Source organism: Eptesicus fuscus, chromosome 9 (assembly GCF_027574615.1).
Source record: "Eptesicus fuscus isolate TK198812 chromosome 9, DD_ASM_mEF_20220401, whole genome shotgun sequence".
NCBI lineage: Eukaryota > Metazoa > Chordata > Mammalia > Chiroptera > Vespertilionidae > Eptesicus > Eptesicus fuscus.
In genome coordinates, this window is record NC_072481.1 from 38373143 (window position 1) to 38393383 (window position 20241).

Sequence of the window (20241 nt, forward strand, 5' to 3'; positions counted from 1 at the left end):
GCCTTTTTGGGGAAGCATGTTCCCAGGGCGTGGCTCTGCCTGTTGCCCTGAGTTCAGCTGACAATAATTAAAGGAATGCCCATGTGCCTTCCCAGGCGCTGTCTACACTTTCAGGCAGAATTCCGTTCTATGGATGAGGAAACTGAGGCCCCAGAAGGTAAAGCAATCTGGCCAAGGTCACGCATAGAGTAGGCAATGAGCCAGCTTTAATATTCCATTCTTCCTGGCTGACTCTGAAACTGTCCTGTGACTCCATTTCCAAAAACTTTCTATAGTTCAATCAGAATATTACCCAAGTATGTGATTAAGATTGGCAAACACTAATGGCATTTAAGTCAGCGCTCTTATCTGTAAATTACAAGAATCTAAATTCAACAAACTTAGGTAAGTGGTAGATGGTAGATACGGCAGAATTGAGGAAATGTTTGGTACTCGGGCATAAGAGGGGCAGGAATCCATCTGGGCAAGGGAACAACTGGATTCACTAGGATTCTCTGTCCCTCTCATCTAACTCTCTACCATAGTCCTTCATTCTCTCCTACTGCCAGCCTTTTTCCTTCCTTCTTGCAACAGAAGCTTGGTTACCCATCATGCTGAGGCCTCTACCACTACAGAGAGACCTGCTTTCTGTTTTGGTTTTTAAATTCAAGGAAAGATCACTGATTAGCCCAGTGTGGGAAGTGTCCACCAATGAATCAATCAGTTATGACTTCGAACACAAATATGGCTTCATCTCTGTACATTGGGGGTCATTCTCCAAAATTCTTTGTGAGTCAATAAGTCACTCTGAAGAGTATCAAATTCATAACAGTATTTCTCATTTATGGGAAGTTTAATGAATCGCAGGCTTTGAACTAAGAAAGCACATTGTTGCATCTTCATCTGATTCTCCCAGCAACCATGAGATGTAATGATCTCCAATAGTTATATAAGGAAACTGAGGCTCAGAGAGGCCTATTGATTTGATCAAAGACCTACATCTAGTAAGTGGTAGGGATAGGATTTGAATCCTGTACTATCTGACTCCAAAGCCATGCACTCACTGCCCACACTTAATTCCCCTCTCTGCTGCCTTACACTTTAGCCTCCTTAGAAACTAAAGTGAGGTGGTTATAATCCAGGAATCCTAGGATCCACTGCTGCCACTGTCAAGCTGTGTGGCCTTGGATAAGACCCTTAATCTCTCCAGGCCTCATTTGTATTGTGTGCAAGAGGAGAGTAATAGTTTCTCCTTGCCTAATTTTATGATCACAAGATTAAGTGAGACTGAAAGTGAAAGTGCTTAGAAAAGAGCTCTATGATAACAAAAGTGAGGTATTACTATCATTTTATTTCTCATAATGCCAAGATGTCATGATTTTAAAACTTTATATAAAGCAAAATCAGTCCTTTGAAATAAGAGTATATTGTAAAGAGCCAATAGGCAGACCCAGATGTCTTAGGCTATATTTTTTAAGAACTCTAGATCGACAGAATTTAACTAAGCAAATAGGGATAAAGTTAATTTATCCTGGATTCAAAGGTTGGGCTCCTCTTGTTTGTTTTTGTTGTTGTTGTTGTTTTAAAACAGACATGAACATTGTTCCCCTGGATCCATTCTGCGCTGACACCACCCAGTTTCTGCTCATTTTTTCATTTCACCCAATTCAGTGATATTGACTTGTAATTGATTTCTGCTGAACTTTCTCATGCTCTGAAGTACTGATTAACAAAGAGGAAATTAAGGATCTGTGGGATAATCTCCGATCCTTAGGAAATAACTGGAGGACTCTAATGGAAACCTTTGTCAGCCAGCATTCTGGTTATAGCCCATCAGTTACAACTTTGTCCAAACACGAGCTGTGGTATAATCTTCCCCATCCTAAACCCACATGTGCAATCAGGAAGTAGGTGAGGTGATGAACTTCCCTGAACGTCTCCAGTCTGTCCTCTTTCAAGCCTTTAGCCCAAGTCTTTACACTTCCACTCTGGAACTTTTAAACAGCCTCCTAACTAGTCATTCACCTGTACAGGATAATCTTCTTAAAACACAGGTCTGGCCTGGCCAGCATGGCTCAGTGGTTGAGTATCGACCTATGAACCAGGAGGTCACGGTTTGATTCCTGGTCAGGGCACAAGCCTGGGTTTCAGGCTTGACCCCCAGTGTGGGGCATGCAGGAGGCAACCAATCAATGATTTGCTCTCATCATTGATGTTTCTTTCTCTCTCTCCCTCTCCCTTCCTCTCTGAAATCAATAAAAAATATATTTAGAGGAAAAAAAAATAAGTCTGGCCATGTCAGCCCTGCTGATCACCCTTCTGTGGCTTCCTGTTTGTTAGATAACAAAGTCCAAATTATCTAGTGGTGTTCTCTATAATTGGACTTCTGCATATCCTCCCAGCATCATCACATTGCCATTCTCACCCCCCATACCATCTGTAACTATCCTACTCTATCATCATGGCAATGACACTAGCATAGCTATCTTTTATAGGGGCCCACTGTGTGTCTGATTCTGTGTAACACTTTTTCACAAATTCTCAGAAACCTCCTATGAGATACTTTATACCTTTATTATACTGAGATTCAGAAAGTTAAGGAACCTGTCCCGGATCACACAGCTGATGATCACTCAGGTGACAGAGAAGAGACCCAATCCAGGTCCACCTGACTCCCAAATTCTTTCCACTCTGCCACATGGCCATTCTGAAATACTGGCAGTTCTCTGAATGAGCCATGCTCCTTATGCCATACCATCATCTTTGCAATTGCTCTGGCCTTTCTTTGATGGCTGGCTGACTGCTACCCATACCCTAAGATCTGATTCAAATATCACCTTTGGGTGAAACTCTGAGTAATTGCTGATGAAATGGAGGAAAAAATAGAACCAGACTGGGAGGCAGGAAACTGGATGAGTCCCCACACCTCTCTCATCTAAGCCTCCTTGTCTATAAAACTCAGTTAATAACCCACACCCTGCCTACCACCTGGAGTTTCGAGGAGGATCAAATGGGATTTTGTATTTGAAACCACTTTGCAAACTATCAAGCCTCATGTAAATATAAGTTATTTTTAATTGTTACATTAATTAAATAATTAAATCTCTGCTTTAAAATGAATCTTAGAAATTACTGTTAATGACTATTAATCAAAATGGATGTTGATGGTGATTATGCTAATTAAAAACTCTCAATAATAATGGTTAATTAGCACTGATACTGAGAAGTGGCCCGTCAGGTGTGGACTAGCATGAAACTGGGAGTAAACATCACAAGTGAGAGTTGGCAAAAGTCCACGGAACCAAACTAATGAGCTAGACAAGCAGATGTGCCTTGCTCTCCCTGCATTGAGGTGAAAGGGTTTAATAAACACCAAAAGCAGCTATTGTTACATAAGCATCTGAGGTCAGATAGCTGCATGAGCATGTATGTCTTTGTGTGGTAACACTTTCATACTAAGCTTCACTGTATTGAGCACCTCATGGTGCCAGGACCATGCCTCTCACTGACACTCCTACTCATCGCATTGCCATTGGCTCCTGACAAACCCCAGAGCCTTCATGTCCTGGTCCATGTAAACTGGCTTCAATGAAATCTTCCTGGATTTTTCTTGGAAGACAGGGATCTCTTTCCCTTGTGCCCCTCTTTGCCTCTCCAGGCCTCCACTCTGGAACTTACCATCCCAATTCTATCATTTATAAGCTGTGTTTCTTTAAGTAACTTCTTAAAGTGTTAGTTATAAGTATTAGCTTACAAGTGTTAGTTACTTATATATCTCAGTTGCTTCATCTATAAAATGAGGATAATAGCAGCATAGACTTTATAGAGCTGTTTGAGAGTTAAATAAGACATTTAATTCTTTTAGAATAAGATTAGACACATAGCATTGGATTAATGGCATTTTATTATAAGTATTTGTTTCTATATCTATTGCTCTGCCAGACTGTGAACTTATTTTTGTGTCCTTATCTCCTATACTTGTCACATAATAGTTGCTCTTTTCATTGTTGTTATTGAAATGGAAATATTATTCAAAGGAAACTCAGTGGAAAAGAGTAAAACAGTGGAGTGGAAAAACCAACAACCATGAAATCAGATTTGGTTTAAATCTTGGTTCTTCCACTTGCTTAGACATTGGCTTTGTGCAATTCACTTCCCCTTCCTAGGACTCAGTTTCCTCATCTAGAAAATGGAACTAATAACCCCTCACCTACTTCCTCACAAGCTCCATTATGGGTTGGAAAGGACACAGATGTGAAACTGCTTTGTAAAATGAAAAGCACTAATCAAGTATCAGATACTTTTACCATTATTAGAACCATCTGGAAGTTGCTTGGACTTACAAATTGATAGCATCAGTCAACACCTACTTGACTTACACAAAAAGCAGTTGTTATGCTTGGGTAATTTTTTTAAAGCCCTTAACCCTATGCATATTGCAAGTCTTTGCTCCACACTCACCCCAATTTGGGAATTTTCAAATTTATTTTCCCAAAGACTGAGTCACAATAGGAATTAAAAATATAGCTAAAGATTTTCAGTTTCTATTTCCCTCAAGGGAGTTTCTAGGGCCCTGGCTAAGAGCAGCGTTATTAAACACAACTCATTTCACAGGGTTCCTTGAGGTAACAAGAAGCTCAACCTCAGAAGTTACGTTAAGATAGTATGGAGTTTAGATTCAGATGGCCAGTAAATTTGGAAAAGAGAAAGAACCATGGAGATGGCAAGAACACTTGACTATAAATCATAAATCCTAAATTCTAATTTAGTTCTCAGCTGCCTAGTTTGAATATCTTCCCTATCTGGACTTTGGTTTTCTAGGGAAAATATGGATAACCTCCCTTATTTCATTAGCCTTGGCCATACAATAAATCACCCCAAAATTTAGTGATTTAAAATATCAAGAGTTTGTTGACATATTCTGGGTTGTTCTGTTCATCTTGCCTGGGCCCACTCATGGAGCAGCATTCAGCTGGGAGGTTAATTAGGACCTGGGCCCAGCTGACACAGTGAGGGCTCTGACCCTCTTTTTTTCCCATACTTAAGGAGCTACAACTAGGCCTCATAACATGGCATGGTGCTCCAAGAAAGAGAAAGTAGAAACTATATGGTCTCTTAAGGCATAGCCTCAGAGTCATTTCCTCTATATTCCACTGGTCAAAGCAAGTTACATGGTCAGCCCAGAATCAAGGATTGGCGAAATGGACTCTACCCTTTGAAGGCAAAGTCAAATTACAAAAAGGGACATGGTCACAGGGAGACATGATTCACTGGGAGGCCTTTGTGTGCTAGTCTGACACATATCCGTCCTGCCTCCAGGGCAATGTTTATTTGCATGTGTGTAGCCCTTCATGGTTTAAAGAATGCTTTTGCATTCATAAACTCATTTTGCCATCCCAGCATCACTGGAAAATAATGGGAGAGGGGATTATCTCTATTTCATTGATAAGGAAACAGGAGCTCAGAGAAATGAATTTTCAAAGAACATTCAGTTGAGGAGAGGAGACATGGAAGCTGCTACTGTTGTCTGACTTTGTCTAAGTCTTTAAAAAATAATATAAAGCACAAATCACTGGCTCAATAGATGACTTATCTCATGTTATCTATTGAGAAATTATTACCATAATAGGACTACTTAGCATCTCCATCACCTCACATATTTACCCTTTTTGTGTGTGTGGCAAGAACACTTAAGATCTACTCTCTTAGCAATTGTCAAATATATAATACAGTTGTTAACTATAGTCAACAAATGATGTACATTGGATCCCCAGAAATTACTTATCTTTATAAGTGGAACTTTGTATCCTTTAGCCAAAATCTTACTTTTTCCCACCCCAAGCCCCTGGCAACCACTTAGCATAATGCCGTTAGGTCCATCTATATTATCACAAATGGAAGAATTTCCTTCTTTCTCATGGTTAAGTAATATTTCACTCTACATAGACATAGAGACAGAGATAGAAATAAGAGATGCTTCACATCTTTATCCATCATCTATAGATGGACACTTAGGTTGCTTCTATATCAGCTATTATGAATAATGCTGCAATAAACATGGAGATGCAGATATCTCTTCAAGAACCTGATTTCATTTTCTTTCAATCTATACCCATAAGGCAGATTTCTGGATCATATAGTAGTTCTATTTTTAATATTTTGAGGAATCTCTATACTGTTTTCCATAGAGGCTGTACCAATTTACATTCCCACCAACAATGTACAAGGGTCCCCTTTTCTCCATCCTCACCAACACTTGTTCTGTTTTGTTTTTATAGTAGCCATCATAATGGTTGTGAGGTGATATCTCATTATAAAAGACTATGAGAGAAAAATATCTTGTGCAAGAATGAGGGGGATTTGGGAGTTCAAATTTGGAAACTGAAGTTTGAGATACCTTTATCATTCAGGTAAGATGTCTAGTCAGCAGGTAGAAAAAGTCTGAGTTCACTGAAAAAGAGCTAGAAACATAAATTTGGGACAAGTCAGTGTAATGATAACATTTCAACCCATGAGACTGGATGACCTCATCAAGGGGGTGGATAAAGATAGAAAAAAGAAGAAGGCCTGGGCCCCAACCCACATGCACTCTGATATTAAGAGGTCTGAGAGTTTGTGAGAAACCAGTAATAAAAAAAAGAGTAGCCAGTGAACTGGGAGGAAAACCAGAAGAGTGTGTTGTATGGCCAAGTGAAGAAGAGATCAACTATGTTAGTTGTTGGGCCAAATAAAATATGGACAATTGACTACCAGTTTTAACATTGTAGAAATTGGTGAGCTGGACTAGAAAAGGTTTTGTGAATAATGGGGTGAAAGCCTGATTGGGGGAAAGTTCTAGAGAGGACGGGAGGGATACCACTGGTGACAGAGTGTAGGTAGGGCTGCCATTTGTTTGGGTTTGCCTGTGGCTATCCCAGTCTGCACCTATTGTCTAGTGTAATGTCCAGTTAAAAGTGTTCTGATCTGGATGATAAATTATATAATAATCCTGAGTATAAACAATTCTTTCTAGGTATTTATTAACATACTGTACCCATCCATCCATGTAAGAGCGCACTTTCCCTTTCTAGCTTTCCTGATGTAAATCATCTCTCCCAGACCAGAGAGCAAAGGCCTGGAGAACTCTTCCTAGGATGATCATTCTCAACTGTGGTTGCACAATAGAACCACCTGGGAACCAGGGCCCCACCCTCAAACATTTTCATTTAATTGATCTGAGATACATCCTGGGCTTGTATGTCCTCCAGAAGATTCTAATGTGTAGCCAGGGATAAGGGCCACTCCCCTTATTAATGAAGAAACAAGCACATCAGTCTGACAGAGGTTATTATGTACCCCTTTTCAGCAATCTCCCTACCCATCCCCATTGCCAGTGCTCTGGTTCATATGGTCACTTTCTCTACCTTGAACTACTGACATTTCCCTCTAGATAGTTTCTCTGCCTCTGGGCTTACCTTCTCCAGTCCATTTTCTCTCATATTACCAACTTATTTTCTCAACTGACTCTGTCCTTCTTTAAAAGCTTCTGATGCAGCCTTATTGACTTCAGGTTACACTTCCAATTTATTAAAATGCCATTTAAAGTCACATTAGTATTCAAGAGTTGTTTTGTGAATAAGGGATGGATGAATGGATGGATGGATGGATGGATGGATGGATGGATGGATGGATGGGGGTTCAGACCACAGGGCGAGACAGAAACATAGAGAATGAGCTTCAGAACTAAGCAATATGGGCTCAAATGGATGGCTCTTAAAGTCCCATCAGAACTTCAGAAATTTATCTATGACTGTAGGAAATTTCCCACTTGACACATATATTCTTGAACATATTTTACTCATGCAAAACTTGCCTGGACATGAGTTGGGGTACAGGGAAAAGAGGGAAAATTAAGGAATCAGATCCTTTATCTCTCATTTGCCCTCACTCCATTTTCACCTATACCCCAGTTCCATGAAGAAATTATGTTTGTTCCTCAAACAAGTCATGCTCTCTTACTTCCAGGCTTAGTACATATTATATCTTCCTCCCAGTTTACTCCTCATCTCCCTTCTTAAACTAGCTAATTTCTATTCATTCCTTAGATCTTGGCTAAATAATAAATACCAAATACCTCTGACAATATCTCCCTGATACCTATCCCCCTATATTCACCACCTCTACCAAGTTTGGATCAAGACCCATTTATTTAGCATCCCATAGCACCCTGTACTTTCCTCACCACAGTCCTTTTCACACTATATTGTAATTGTCATTTCACATGTCTGTCTTCCCAACTACACTGCCATGACCATACCTATGTGTTTCAAGGCTCAATAATCCTTTGTTGAATAAATATTAATATAAATGCAATCCAAAGGGTGGGCAGGAATACCCAAAACAAGCACTAAAAAATCACAGGTGCCAAATTCTCCTTGGAAATGTAACAGCCCTGAGGATGTCACACCTAACCCCAGCTTTGTTTGGCCTCACTGCCTTTGGTGGACATGTGCCTCACATTAGCCCTGGTGCCTGCAACTTATGATTCATGCTGAAAGCACATCTGAAACCCTCATCTTTACAGCTCTTTTCTGAGAAAATTACCCAATCTGGCAGTCCTTCTGGCCCCAAGGCCACTTGACAGATCACAATGAGCCCAGACAGATGGAAGGAGGGAATGAACTTCACCATCATATTGTTCAATGCCTAAAATATGTTGGCTTTGGAATCGTGCAGGTCCTCTCTTGTGCATTGCCTAGAAGCAGAGGAAGGTGTTCTCCTACAGGCCAATGCACCGAATCCTCTGTGTTCCTGGCTGAGTCCTCCAAGCCAGCTCTTCCTCCACCGCAGAGCTCTCTGCCAGGTGGGGCGTCACAGCTGTGGAATCAGAGAAGTTGTGCAAGAGGAGAAATAAGTTTTCCAACTCAGCAAAAGAACAAGGCTTGGAGAGAGAACTGGGGATGAGTGAGAGTCCAAAGCAAAGCCAAGAGTCATGAAATGAAGTCCACGTGGCAAAAACTAAGGATCTTAGCAACTGCAAGATCTATGGAGAAGTAAATGAGCAGAATTTTAGTGGGGAGATTGAGTGTGATCAGGAATCCACAAGGAATTGCAATGCTTTCTTACATCCTGGAATTTTTTGTAAAACTTTCTAAAGAGTCAAGTTGTATATTAATTTATTCACCAAACATAACTCTCTTGATCTGCACAACTACTCTAGCTTCTATTATTATTGCCATTTTAGAAATGAGAAAATAGAATTTCAATGAGATTCACTAGGGATCAAGATGGGCTTTATGCCCAGACCTTCTGATCCAAAGCCCCTGGCCTGGAGTGGAGCCCATCCCAAACCACCTTACAGCAACCCTGAGCAAAGTCACTCTCTTTTTCCTCATTTACAAAATGAGGATGCTATCACCACTGAGATAATCTATATGAAATGATTTCATCAACCACAAAGCATTATTCAAACTTGAGTTGCATGTGTTTATTTGCTTGCTCGTTTGTTTATATCTATTTCTTTCTGCAATGAGACCACACACGATAATGTAACACTGGACAACAATCAGACTATCAGTTCAGATGTACAGAGAGATTAATTTCTCTGCTTGATAAATCTTCATGGAGGAAGACTCTGCAAGTGCAATCAAAATTTAAGGACTCCAACCTCCCATTCATAAAATTATTCACTCAACACACCGTTCCTAAGCCCCTTCATTGTGCCAAACCTGATTGTAGTTCATAAATGATGAATAAAACACTGTCCTTGTCCTTAAGTACTTCAGGGTCTAGCAGATAAGATAGACTAATAAGCAGGTTACTTTAAAAGTGTGCTCAGCAGATTGCAATTGTGGGGACTGTGACAGAGGGGACCTTACCTAAGAAAGCACTCTTGGAGACAGGAATTTCTGAGCTGTTTCCTGAATAAATGGACTAATCAGCTAGGCAAAACCTGGTGGTGAAAGAGGAGCAGGGTATTCACACCCACGGAAGATAGGATATCTGAGTTGGCAGTGTGTGGAACTGTAAAAAAATTGGCCTTGCTGAAACTTAAAGTTGTAGGGGAGTGTGGGGTATGTATGATGAAGCTCTCAGAGCTCAAATAACTTCCCTGGCTCTGCTCAGGAATGTCCTCACTCCAGAGAAGGTGACACTGAATCATCTTCTAGAACCTTCCAGAGTCTCCTGCCTCACTCAGATCCATCAGCTCCTCTAGTTGCTACTGAGGTAAACCAGGCCTAAGCAGCCTCATACCTGCACAAACATCTCACTTCCCTTATAAACAAAGACAGTCTGCCCAAAGCTTGAGTCAGTTATGCCTATTTCCTTTAGCAGAATGCCTCATGCTTCAAACTTTGGGTCAGACTGTCCTACTTCAGATTGATGTGGCCACTTACTTTCTGCATTAATTGGGCAAATAATGTATGTTCTTTTGCCTGTTTTCTCATCTGTAAAAAGGGGACAATCTAGCACCTACCACATGAAATTTGTGTGAGAATTAAATCAGATAATACATAAATGTAAAGGACTTAGAACAACCTTGCATGGGGGATATTATGTTACAAGTGTTATTCATTATCACTATTATGATAATTACCTGAAGCTTTAACTTCTACAATTCTATCCACTTTATTTTTAATTTCAATCCTTTCCAGTGACTGGGGAAATGTGCATAAAGAATAAAAACGAGAGGAAATACACCTAAGAATCATTGATTAATATGGGGAAAAGAACACAAAAATCCAGACCACAAAGCTTCACGTGACTGTTTGGTATAGTTTCAAGTTTGACGGCCAGTTTCCTGGCAGCCAAAGCAAAAAGGAGAACCAATCCATAATTACTTTCCCAGGACAGAAAGTCTGAAAGAATTTCTTCCACAGGCTTCACACAGGAGGCACTTTGTGATGTAGTGAACAATATTTGCAATTGTATCTTGATTATTTTGCTTGGGCTGCATAAAAAAGTACCATGAACTGGGTGGTTTAAACAACAGATATTTACTTTCTCACAGTTTGGAGGAAGTCTGAGATCAAGGTGTCTGAGTGTTGTTTTTCTGAGGCTTCTCTCCTTGGTTTGTAGATGGCCTTCTTCTCCCTGCCTTCACTAGATCTTTCATCTGTGGGTGTCTGTGTCCTAATCTTCTCTTTGTGTAAGGAAGCCAGTCATATCTGATCAAGGCCCACCCTGATTATCTCATTTTACCTTAATTATCTCTTTAAAGGCCTTAGTTTTAAATACAGTCACCTGCTGAAGTACTTGGGGTTAGGACTTCAATGTGTGAACTTCATTTCATAACAGTGTCCCTGCAGCAAAGGGAAAGAGGATATAAGCCAACTTGAATCTGCAAGGCACTCTGATGACGCAACCCACTGACCTTCAGATGGCTCAGCTTGATTCCAGAAGAGGACCAAGACCATCCAGAGAGGTGACTAAACTGTTTCCATGCCAAAGATCCTTTGGGAAGACAACATCCCTCAACCAGTGCTGGAAGGTAAAAGGAGGTAGGAGAGATGGAGACCCTACTTCCCACTGTGGGCCTGGAGGGCATTCAGTCTTGGATGCAGTTAATGCTATTAAAGGTAATATTACTTCTAGGTATACTAGTATTGCTGTAGCAATGGTGTATGGCTAAGTGGTTAAGCAAGGGTTGTAATTACCAAGATCAAGGATGCAGTTCTAACCTGGGGCATGTCAGTGGAGACAGATGCCAAGAGATGGGTCTGCCTCATGCAACCTGCTTCATGGTTACAGTTCAGAAAAGGTCTTTACCAGATTGACAGTTGGGAGGAAGGAGGCATGAGCCAAGGAATGCAAGTGGCCTCTAGAAGCTGAGAGCTACTTCTGGCTGACAGTCAGAAAGGAAATGGAAGCCTCAGTCCCACAACCACAGAGAACTGAATCCTGACCACAACTTGGAAGAACTTGAAGTAGAATGATCTTTCAGAGCCTCCAAAAAGGAACATAGCACTACTGACACCTGATTTCAGCCTTGTGAACCCCAAAGGAGAACCAGCTGAGCCACAGTGTGCCCAGACTTCTGACCTATAGAACTTTGAAATAATAAATGGAGCTTTTTCTAAGGCACTAAATCTGTTATTTATACAGCAGCAATAGAAAATAGAAAATCCTCAACACAGCCCTGTGAGGAAGAGTCATTGTAATTTCTATTTTGTTGATGAGAAACTAAGACAAAGAATGGTTAAGCTCACCCAAGACGAATAAGTGGCAGGGCTACTTGATCTAGTCTGATTCAAGAATATATGTTCCTGAAAATAGTCCCTGTCATGTAGTAGTTACTCAATAAATATTTGTGAAATAAATACATGGAGGATTAGATGGATGAGTGGAGAGAGATACTGAATGTGAAATGCTAAAGACATAGGAAGAATGGTCACTGTGTCACATTAGGCAGTTACAAATTTGGCATTTCAAGAGTAGCCTGACAAAAAAGAAGCAAATTGTGGGAAGACCACTGCGTCAAGAGTCAGAAGGTTTGTGCTCTGTTCCTGGTTTTGTAGTTTATTTCTGTGTGACTTAGCCTAACCTCTGCACTACTCTGGACCTCAGTGTTCTTGTCTGTAAACTGGAAATAACAAGCACAATACAGTCTCCCCCTCATGGGTACCACCAGGCTCACATAGGATAGGGAGATGGAAAAGCAGCTTACAAATGGTGCTCTACAATCCTGAGCTCATTTGGTCATTAAACACTCACTGAGTGCTTAACCTGTGAGACAAGGAGTCTGTTCTAAAGAACACCAGCCTTGTCACGGCAAATAAAATAACATGTCACAAATGATGTTTGAGATGAGAGAAACAAATAAAATTAATTTTAATATATAGTAAATGTTTAACCTGATGTATTCAAAATACCATTTTACCACATCATTGATGTAAAAGTATTAATGAGTTATTTTATATTATTCTTTGTAGTAAGTCTTTGAGATGTGCTATAAGCGTGTATTTACACTTACAGAACATCAAGTGCTCAGTAGCCAAAGGGGGCTGGTAGCTACTGTGTTGGAAGTAGCTGGTGGCTACATGGTAGAGACTTCCTGACCCTTGGCCAGTGAGTGAGAAATAGAGCAGAGGCCCAGCCAACACTCAGTGAAAACATAACATAATCAAGACATAAGCCATTGCCAATAACTTCTCCTAACTGTCATGAGCTTCATGTTCCTAGAATATAAAATGAAAGGAGATTGGAAAGAGGCAGTGTCAGTAAATGAAAGGCCTTTTATGAGATACTCAAGCATTTGGATTTTATCCTGAAAGAAAGTTAATGGATCTTACGACACCATTCAGATTTGTCTACTGAGACAGGGAAAGTAAACGTGGCTGGTACAACCTCCAGGCCATGAGGCCTTGGTACAGGACTGTGAAAGCTCATGTAAAAGGGGAGTTTTATGGCCCAACCATTGAGGGAACTACCAGCCTGGCCTCCTGCAATCTACTGTGGCTTCAGTTTTCATCTTGTAGCTGTTGGCTATGAGGAATTATTCCACAGATCCATCATTGTCAAAGGTTTTGCCATGATGAAAGGTTTTGAATCTGTTTCAAGGTGATGCTCTTCTTGTGTTTTCTTCCAGTCCAGGCCAGACTTTAGAACCTCCAGCTTTTCAAAGCACTCCATCTAGGATGGGGATTTTTCTCCCCTGTATCCCCTACCCACCCACCCAACACACAAATGATATGCCATAAAGAAGAGATGAAGATAAAAACAGTGATTGTTTCAATAATTCTATACCATCAACAGAGAAGGGATCAGAGACTGGGGTGGCTAAGGAAGGCTATGCAAATAGATTAGTGTTAATCTAAAGTCACCACATCAATATTCATTCCATGGACCTGAGTGTTGGTATTTTTAGAATTCCAGTTGTTTATCTTTTTAAGCATTGAGGGGGTGGGGGGACAGGAACACAATTTGAGCCTATCTTATATAATAAAGAGGTAATATGCAAATTGACCGTCATGCCATCACAAGATGGCAGCGCCCACAGTGGGGGTAGGGCCGGCTGCTCTGCGCGACTGACTGCCATCAGAGGCCCCTCAGCCCCGCTGGGGGCCTCAGGGCCTCCTGAACCCCCCACTGACTGAGGCTCAGGTAGCAGGGCCAGCCTGAGGCGCAGGTAACCAGGGTTGGCAGAGGCTTGCACTGATGGCAGTGGCAGCAGCAGAGGTATGATGAGGGTGTCGCCTTCCCCTGATCGCCTGGGTGGCCTCCTGCCCCTGAGGGCTCCCAGACTGTGTGAGGGGGCAGGCCAGGCTGAGGGACCCCCCCCCACCTCCAGTGTATGAATTTTCATGCACCGGGTCTCTAGTTCTATATAATAAAAGGGGACCTAGGGGGAGTGGGCCTAAGCTGCAGTCAGACATCCCCCAAGGGCTCCTGGACTGCTAAAGAGTGCAGGTTGGGCTGAGGGACCCCTCCACCTCCCGAGTGCACAAATGTTGTGCACCAGGCCTCTAGTATTACTATAAAGGACTCTATAGACCACATTTTGGTGAAATGAGAGTGATTAACCATAAGAGACACTTGTTTAAAAATTACTTTGAGCCTTTCTGTCTGACATTTTTGTACAGAATAATTACTGTCATAGTGATTTTCATATTATTTAATCAGCCTTGGCCATCAGAGTGATGTGGAGGAAGAGTCCTTACATAGTGCATGGGAATCAGGAATATTGGCTCACTGCTATGAAATGAAGCAGAACGCAGACTGAACCTAAGTTCTACCACTTACTTGCTGTTATATCTCATGCAAATTCAATAACTTCCTAAGCCTTGGTTTCCTTATCTGTAACTTGAGGTCAATAATCCCTACCACCCAGAGTGATTGTGAGAATTGAGTGGGAGGACTGGCATGTTAACAGGTGTTCCATAATCTCAGTTCTTTGTCCGAGTAAAGAAGTACATGGACTTGCAGCCACCAGACTTAGGATAAAGGTCCAGCTCTGGCAATTCCTAATTGTGTGGCCTTGGGACAACTCACACACACCATTTGTCTATATTCCTTCAAATGGAATGACTGTACCTTCCCCTATTAAACAACACGATGACATTTAATTTTGTCTTCATCTGCTAGAAAGCAGTCTGAGGTCGTGATGAAAATGCTAGTACTTCATATTGCAAGTGCAAGCCAAGCAAGGTCAATGTGAGGAAGAAGAGTAGAAGGGAGAGAAAGAAATATATCAACTAAGGTGATACATACATTGCTCTGAGGCCACTCTTCTGGGTGAGCTGCCAAATGATGTTCATCCTGCAAAGATATGTTCATTCCTTCAGTCAGTATGACTTTCCAGAAGGATTTCAAGCAAACCCTGCAGCTCAGTATTCCACAGAAGAGAAAAAAGGAAGACATATATCTATCTGCCTTGCTGGTTATTGTCTCCCTGTTCCATTGGTGAAGGTTTATCCCATAAGAAGCTCACTCCCCACACCTCTGGGTTATATCACTTGGCTCATTAATAGCCAGACAATCAGGAAGCATTTCCTCTATCTCAGTGGAAAGGTACCTCCATGTGGTCCAACTTGGTCTGTTAGCTATGTGGGCCAAGCAGGCCTGGGCATTGTGACCCCAGACAGCTCAGGGAGCTCTGTCACCGTCACAGTGGTAGCAGAACACCCAGTCCTTTCATGCTATGCTCCACCCAAGTGCAGGAGAGGAGATGGCATCACTAGCACAGCCCAGGAGTGAAATTTCAATTTTTGAAAAATACTTTGAAACCTTAAATAAGACCTGTTCATTTTAGAAATGAGGAACTGGAGGCTCGGGGAGGGAAATTGACTTCCCTATATCTTAGACCTGTGTTCCTCTTTTTCTGTGTTCCTCAGTCTACCTGGTAATCATGTTTAAAAGGAGATTCTGATCCAGTAGATCTGAGCTGAGACAAAGATGGCGACTATGGACCACTTTTGTGTAGCAAGCCTTTAAACTGCCATAACCACCTTGGAAATCCACACTAAGCACCATATAAATGGAACTTCAGCACATGTCCTTCCTTTATCCACCACCTTAGTTCAGAACTGTTCCCTTTGTCCATCACTTGCACCTGTTTCTAGCCCACTATTGAATTTCTACTGACTTTGCCTGTTTTCTTTTTTAAATATGTTTTTATTGATTTTTAGAGAGAGAGGAAGGGAAAGAAAGAAAGAGATATAAATATTGATGAAAGAGAAACATCATTGATCAGCTGCCTCCTGCATGCCCCATGGGGATCGAGCCTGCAACCTGGGCATGTGCCCTGACTGGAATTGAACCAGTGACCTCTTTGTTCATGGGTAAATGCTCAACCACTGAGCCACACTGGTCTGGCTCTGCCTATTATTTTCTCAATGATATCCTTTTTGTCTTTCCCTTAGCAAGATGACTTAAGGCTAAGATTTTGGCCACTTTGGACAGTCCCATTGTCACTTCAGCTCTACTGCCTGAAGTAGTTCTGAGTGTGTACTCTCACTCTACAACTTGGGTCCAGAATCCTCCAGTCCCAATGCACCCCTCATGTTCAGTATCACTAATGGACTCCATCAGCTTCTTTTCTGTGAAAGACAAACTGCAGAGAACCCAAGTCTTCCATGTACTACTCACTATACCACCCAGCCTTAATGCTAAGTTATACTAACGTTAAAGGAGATTGGGAGGGCAAAAGTGTCTTGACCTTTGCTGAGGGGTTCAGGATCTGAAGGAGGGGCTGACGCACAAATGAAAATACTATACAAGAAATATGAATTTAGAAGGCATTGGGGGCCAGGTAGAGCCTCTTTCTTGAAGAGACACACCAACTTCTGGCCTGGTTCCCTATTTATTTACTTCAATACACATTTTCCCTTTAGCAATGCATATCAAAGGTAAAGTTTGGTAAACAGTAAAAGGATTATCAGGTTTGGGAATTGCCTTGAGCCACCACAATCTCAACAGATGAGGTGTTTAGCGTCAGCCCTGCTAACGCCCAAAGTCTATCAGCCTTCTGTGTTCCTTGGTGCACGCTCGTGACAGTATTGGTAAGTGGTGGCTTCCTACACATAAGAATATCTGTGTTCTGGAATACATGCTTGTTTTCAAAAAGCTAATAGTCAAATAGGAGTACTCTGGTTTCTAAAAAAAAATACAACCAATATAGACTATCTTTTCTCTTTCCACTACTTATGAGTCAGGTTGTGATTCAAAGTTATGGTTTGCTGAATGAATGACCATAAGCAAACCTGAAAGTATTTGTTAAATGCCTACTACTTTCAATAGTGTAGCATAGAGAACAAAATAAGCTACAGTTAGTCAATGAAGGAGAAACTGAGTCACTGAAGGAGAAACAAGTAGTGGATGTAAACTTGAGAACGTTAGGTAGTAGATTTCCCAAGCTCTTTTATTACTCTGAGAACATAGCTTTATAAAAGCAGGGTTTCCTTAAGGTTAAGAGCAGGTCCTTTGCAGCCAACTTCACCAATTTAAAGTTTAGCTCCACCATTTACCATGTGTGTGATCTTGAGAGAGTTATTAAGCCTCTTGATTCCTTGGTGTCTTCAATCATAACTTAGAAGTAATAATAGTACCTGATCTCATAGCATTGGCATAAGGATTAAATGTTAATTATTTGAACATAGCCATTTAAATTTTTCCCACCACATGAAAAGCACCCAACAAATGTCAGCCAGTGTTATATCACCTGAAACTCCACCCCTTTGACTCCCACTTAAGAAATTTTATTGGAATGCAAGTGAGAGTGAAAAAGAGAAAACAAGTCAATAAATTTAAGATTTAAATTATATCAAGCATCTTTTCTGACTACAAAGAAATATATTATGTTTATAGAAAATAAGTACTTACGCTAATATATCAGGAACCAAGATGTGTGTATGAGAAAAGAGATACAAGTGTAAATCTAATAGTTAAATTAAACTTTATATTACTATAGTTGAATTGGAAATGATTAATTTGAACCTATGATCTTTTTTAAATAGGTATTTTCTAGCTCTGCCCACTAAAAGGACCTCATGACAGTGAACATTTCCAGCACACAAATTGTGCCTTATAGATACCATTCCCCTCCCAAAGGAACAGGGATTCCTCTGAGAAATGAATGATGTTTAAGATCTGGACCAAAAAGTTCTAGGGACTTCTTGTACTAGGAGGTAGGGAAGCTATCAAAGACTACCGAGGGTATGTATGGTAAAAGGACTCATAACCAAAATAAAGATGGCTGCAATGTATTGAAACACACTGCATATAAAAACCCATGTGCTCGTAAAAAGACTCAATAGGAAAATAAATCAATAATCTCAAGGTTCTCAGTGTTCACCATTAGTGGTAATTAGGCGCCATGTTCTAGCTGAAAATCAGTAATTAAAGGGAAAGAAGCATTTATCCTGGTTTTCCTCAATGAAATATGTTTCAGAGTACTCAGATAGTTTGTGAACATAATGGGTCATGACAGAAAAATCCCAGCCAATAAATGTGAAAGGATGACAAAATTGGCAAAATTGCCACCTTTCAACTCCTAATGAAATGATTGGTTCAAGCTAAGATTATCCACAGATGAAACCCTTAGATGAAAGTTTAGAGAAAAATTCTAGAATGGAGATAACAGGCTGTCACCATCTGAAACCGTTGATCAAATCAGCATTATTAATAATGGTACAACCAGACAACCAGATTTTATCTGCTTTCTAAAGTGATGCAACGTAAGTCCACAGCACCAACTGTGAAACATTCTTGGAAAAAAACTTGTACTTGCATCTCATCAAGACTTTAGAACTCACTTCTGTTTTCTGTAAGTGGGAAGGGTACAGAAAACAATTAAATGACACCATAAGGAAGCAAATGGACAAATTCAGAATGTAGGACTTTTTAATATTTTTAAATTTAAGTGTAGTTGGTATAAATATTACATTAGTTATATTAGTTTCAGGTGTACAATGTAATGATTTGACATGTTTACACCTTACACTGTGATCACCCCCCTAATTCTAGTACTTAGCTGTTACCACACACACTTATCACATCTTTATTGATTATATTTCCCTTCACCTTTTTTCCCATCCTTCACTCCCCTCCCCTCTGTCAACCATCCTTTTGGTCTCTGTTTCTGTGGGTCTGTTTTTGTTTTGTTTTGTTTGTTCATTTATTTTGTTATTTTAGATACAGTATTTGTCTTTCTCTGTCTGGCTAATTTTACTTATTTCACTCTAGGTCCATCCATGTTACAAATGTCAAGATTTTGTTCTTTTTTATTGCTGTGTAATATTCCATTATATATATATATATATATAATATGTTTATTATATTAGACCATATTATGCTATATATATATCTCACATCTTATTCCATTCATCTATCTATGGACATGTAGGTTGCTTCCATATTTTGGCTATTGTAAATAATAGACTTTATTTAAGCCCTGGTTCCTTCAATAAGAAAACAGCATAAAAAAGGGAGGAATCAGGGAAAGGAGACAGGGAGGAGGGGCTGTCCTAAATTTCAAGAGACTTAAGAAAAACAATTAAGTTCAGTATGTTTGGATCTTATGTAGGCCATGACTTGAACAAACCAACAGTAATACCATACCTTTGAAATAACTAAAAATTTTGAATTTCTTTAGGTATAAAGAAATGCTATGGTTAGCTAAGAAAATGTCCATATTCTTAAAAGATGTATCCTAAACTATGCATGAATGAAATTACTTGAGATCTGGGATTTGGACAAAAACAACATACAAATAACTGGGTGGAGTTGCAGGGGGAGGGGTAGAAGTGAAGCAACAAAGGCAAAGTTCTGAGAGATATACTGGGTGCATGAAGTTTATTATATTAGACCATATTATGCTATACTATACTATTAAAATTAAGCATTAATATTATATCCTCACCACTTTTTTATATGTTTGAAAGTTTTTGTAATACAAATATTTTTAAATAACAGGAAATTCTTGAATCAGACTTAATACACATTTTGTTAAAAATCATTTGCAGACTGATGTTTTTATTAACAGCAAAAAATTCCGTTCCATCACCCACCACCATGCCAAAGCATTGAATTTGTTAACCGCAAATGCTGTGTGTGCCCATCCTTGCTCTAATCAGTTGGAGTGAAATGAGTGTGCTCATTTGTCACCCACCAGACTGTGGCTTGGCAGCAAGAACTGAGCCTTATTCTACTTTGAGCCCCTGGCACTGGTGCATTGTCAGTGCTCAGATCAGATGCGCATAATATGTGAATATTCATAGGAATCCACTAGACATTGTTTAAAATGCTGATAGTGGGACATTAACTCCCGACCTTCTGATGCAGAAA